This window comes from Takifugu rubripes, chromosome 13 (genome assembly GCF_901000725.2).
Source record: "Takifugu rubripes chromosome 13, fTakRub1.2, whole genome shotgun sequence".
NCBI classification, from domain to species: domain Eukaryota; kingdom Metazoa; phylum Chordata; class Actinopteri; order Tetraodontiformes; family Tetraodontidae; genus Takifugu; species Takifugu rubripes.
The window spans coordinates 293,695-298,136 of record NC_042297.1 but is presented as its reverse complement, the minus strand read 5'-3'; the positions used below and the strand labels follow the sequence as shown (position 1 = coordinate 298,136).

Below are 4,442 nucleotides of genomic sequence, written 5' to 3'. Positions count from 1 at the left end.
TAATGGGGACGGGGTCGTGTGATAACAAAACAACCTAATTGGGGACTATATTTTTGTTGCAAGAACTTTGGCTCTTCAGAAGTTTCTATGTTGGCTTCCACAGATTGTGCATCCACTAGAAACTCAGTGTTTTTGAGGAACTACCAGGAGTGGCTGGAGTGGAGGCCAATGACGCTATAGCTACATATAGGTACATATAGATCACCGTGATCCTCAACCCAAAAGACCACCAGTTGGCGCAGTAATACTAAAGATAGGAGGTTGTGGTCGTTGCGCAGACGCGGAGTGATATCACGCACAAACGTGCCCTATGTTCTATATACCGTATGTTCGTGACAAAGGGCAGCACCGTATTAAAAGGTGCAGCCTCAGTTACGGTGCTGTTTCTGTATTTAACACATACATCAGGCGCTCCGGATTATAGGGCCGCGGGCATGGTAAAACATAGCGCTACCATAGCTTACATGCATGCCCGTCTGTAGTGGGCCGCTCACAGCGGGAGCCCCGTCTGTAGTGGGCCGCTCACAGCGGGAGCCCCGTCTGTAGTGGGCCGCTCATAGCGGGAGCCCCGTCTGTAGTGGGCCGCTCACAGCGGGAGCCCCGTCTGTAGTGGGCCGCTCACAGCGGGAGCCCCGTCTGTAGTGGGCCGCTCCTAGCGGGAGCCCCGTCTGTAGTGGGCCGCTCACAGCGGGGAGAAAAATTGTTATATTGTTATAATCATTTGTTTCAGGTGTACTGTAATTATTTTCTGTATAAAAATTAAATTTGGTGATCAGAAAGTCTTTTTTCAAACTTGAGTCTTGAAAAAGAGGGGGTCGTCTTATATTCGGGCCAATACGGTAATTCTTATTCAAAAAAAAATTTTTAGAACATGTCTGACATGTGCAAGACACAATTCACAAGGAAATCTGAGACCAAGAAGAGGAAAATTCCTGCTCCCCAATATCCATTCCAAACTATACATATGACTTCATAGAATTAAATAAAAGTGAAGGGAAAAAATACTGTCTAGTCATAATAGATGCATTTTCAAAATGGATAGAACTATTTCCAACAAAAAACCCAGATGCGCTAACAGTTGCTAAAGCACTCTGCAAAGATATCATACCCAGATATGGGATCCCAGAAAAAAATTACTGTGATAATGGCACTCATTTTGTAAATCAAGTTGTTAAAAAGATCAGTGTTATGTTTCATATTGATTTGAAACACCATTGCTCCTATCATCCTCAGAGCGCAGGATTAGTTGAAAGAACTAATGGCACTATTAAAAACAGACTGAAGAGATGCATGGAAGAGACGGGGAGACCGTGGACAATGTGTTGATTTGGCTAAGCTCTATATAAACATTACAAGCACCGCAGGCCTTACTCCTTATGAGGTCTTATTTGGAAGACCGTACAGGCTTCCTCAGTTCACAAACTACTGGGAGACAAATGATGAGTCTAATCTAGCTGATTACATGAGAAGAATGTTAGAAAAACAACAGCAAGGTCATGAAACTGAGACGCCCTCTGTCTCCCAACAGAACGGTGGAGCCAGGCCGACTGGGTCCTAGTGAGGAGCGTAAAAAGAAACACTGGAATTCACCTGAGTGGGAAGGACCTGACCAAGTTCTTTTGTCTACACCTACTGCTGCTAAAATAGCTGAAAGATCAACCTGGGTACACCTCACTCATTGCAAGAAGGTCATTTCTGTTGAAAACTCCGACCGGGAAGGTGATGCAAAGTCTGATGATAGGGTGGACTTAGACGAATAGAGTCTGGGTAGACCCGAAAGTCAGTGAAGGTTTCAGAGCTGCCGACTCACTTAGGGGGGCTATTTCAAAAGGTTATGATCTATTGCTGTTCAGGAACAGTGTACTGGTTTCACAAACTCTACGAGGACGGCAGCAGGTAAATATAGACAGAAGCCAATACAGGAAAATCCAGAGGATTGGCTGGGGCTGTAGTATGCTAGCCTCGGTGCTAGCTGTAATCATAGTATTCCTGATAATCACAATAGTTATACAAGGTCTCCAACTCAGTTGAAACCCAATAAGTTTAAATGACTCCCAGGTGGCGACAGAGAGAGTTGGAGTGTCTATTCTCTTCATATGCGTGTTTTTATTTGTATGGTACCTCTGGGAACCCCCAGGTCGAAGATTGAACGTTACCAAAATACGTCATGAGAAGCGAAGCGTAAATAACAACCTGAAGGACCAATGTGACAACAGCAGCGCTCCTTCCATAGCACCACAGGTGTGTCTGCCATCCATGTGTTGTGTGGTGACGACCCCAGAAATGACCATTATTATTATTATTATTGTTGCTGCTGCTGCCACCATTTCTCCCTGAAATGGTCGTTTCTGTTCCAACACGTCCGTCGTCCCAGCGCTGCTGCTAACGGCTGCGTCTTCAAATGTAAAGATAAACAGGCTAAACGTTATCAGGTAAAAGTGGAGAACTATGCTACATTCAGCAGCTCATTCATGTAATAACGGCTCTGTTAGCATCTCAAAGAAGGTTTAAAACGGAGCTGGGCCGCGCTCATGCACCGGGGGGGGGGGGAAGAAGATCCTGATAGAGGTGATCCTGTCATCAGGACACCAGGTCCAACCCCCCCGGGAGCACCTGTGTTTTTCTTTATTGTCCTTATTATGTCCTCTTAGACATGAAAATAGGTTGAGTCGTGTAGGATCCGTCCTGCCCCAAACACGTCTGGGTCCGACTGGTGTTGCCGTCTGGTTTTTTTCTGTGTTTTAAGGCCTTCACCTTATTCAGGACGTCACCGTTGTTCTCTTGTGCGTCTCTGACCAGTTGGGCCAGCAAAGATGTGGTGTGGAGCAACATGTTGGAGAAAGATAAGGCCTACACCAGAGGATGTCCACATGATGGAGAAACACCCTCATCTGCAGCCCAAGATGAGGGCGATCCTCCTGGACTGGCTGATGGAGGTCTGTGGTCCGGCTCATGATCTCCAGACACATGTTTGAGGAGACAAATGTGTTCAATATGTGAAAGTCTGGACCCAGAAGGGTGGTTGGGAGGGGCTCAGGCTGAAGCTAGCTGGTAGCTGAGAGGGTTGTTGTGCTGCCTTGGTAGGTGAGCGAAGTGTACAAGCTGCACAGGGAGACCTACCACCTGGCCCAGGACTACTTTGATCGCTTCATGGCCACCCAGAGGAACGTCTTCAAGTCAACGTTGCAGCTCATCGGCATCACCTGCCTCTTCATCGCTGCCAAAGTGGAGGTAAGGAGCTCTGATGCTGCCGGGCCCCCTTTGAGGGCTCTGCCTCCGAGTCTGGTGCGGGCGGTTCTTTCATGGTTCTGTTCACCTCCTTTAGGAGATGTATCCACCAAAGGTCCACCAGTTTGCCTACGTTACAGATGAAGCTTGTACAGAGGATGAAATCCTCAGCATGGAGATCATCATCATGATGGTGCGTAGAGATGCTCCTCCAGGAACTGGATATTTGTTGCTTCCCTACAGAGCTCCTTATCCAAAAGCCTCATCCTTTGATTGGTTCACGTTAGAACCTCTGAATGGAGCAGAACCATTCCACACACTCACGGTCCCTTCTGCTGTTGCAGGAGCTGAAATGGAGCCTGAGTCCTCAGACTCCCGTCTCCTGGCTCAACGTTTACATGCAGGTGGCCTATCTGAAGGAGACGGACGAGCTGCTTCTGCCCAGATACCCCCAGGAGACCTTCACGCAGATCGCACAGGTGCCCTCTCTTTCAGTGACGCATGTTTGGCTAAATTGTTCCCTCTGCCTCCTGGATGGCGTTCAGCCTTTGACCATGTGAGGACCCTCTGGTCCCTCTGATTGAGGTGACCTGGGTCTGAGCGCTGAAGGTCCAAACCCAGAACTGCTTCTTGTTAGCAAAGCTTGGCGAACATACTGGAGGAAGCCAAGAATCTGGGCCTGCAGGTGCTGCAGAGGTGTTAGCGCGCGTTAGGTTTGAGCCGTCTCCTGTCTCTCGCCAGCTGCTGGACTTGTGCCTGCTGGACGTGCGCTGCCTGGAGTTTTCCAACGGCGTCCTCGCGGCTTCGGCCTTGTTCCACTTCTCGTCCCTGGAGCTGGTGGAAGCCGTCTCGGGTAGGAACGGTAACGCGGTGCGCTGAAGGGCGGCGCCGTTTCCTGTCTGACCCGTCCGCTCTCGTCTGTCTGCAGCGCTGAAGCGGGCGGAGCTGGAGGAGTGCGTGAGGTGGATGGTTCCTTTTGCCATGGCGCTACGGGAGGTCGGCGGCGCCTCCTTGAAAAGCTTCCCGGGAATCCCTGAAGATGACGTGCACAACATCCAGACCCACGCTTCCTACATGGCCTGGCTGGTGAGCTCGGTTCTTCAGCAGAACTTCATGCACAGAGCACACAGAAGTATTTACCCGTATTTTCCGGACTATAAGTCGCACTTTTTTCATAGTTTGTCAGGGGGTGTGACTTGTACTCCAGAGCGACT

The 4,442-nt window shown here is 49.2% G+C and overlaps 1 pseudogene; it reads left to right on the top strand.

Moving 5' to 3' along the window:
* LOC101077671 (G1/S-specific cyclin-E1-like) overlaps positions 1 to 4,442 on the top strand; it is a 22,254-nt pseudogene that overhangs the window by 6,978 nt on the left and 10,834 nt on the right.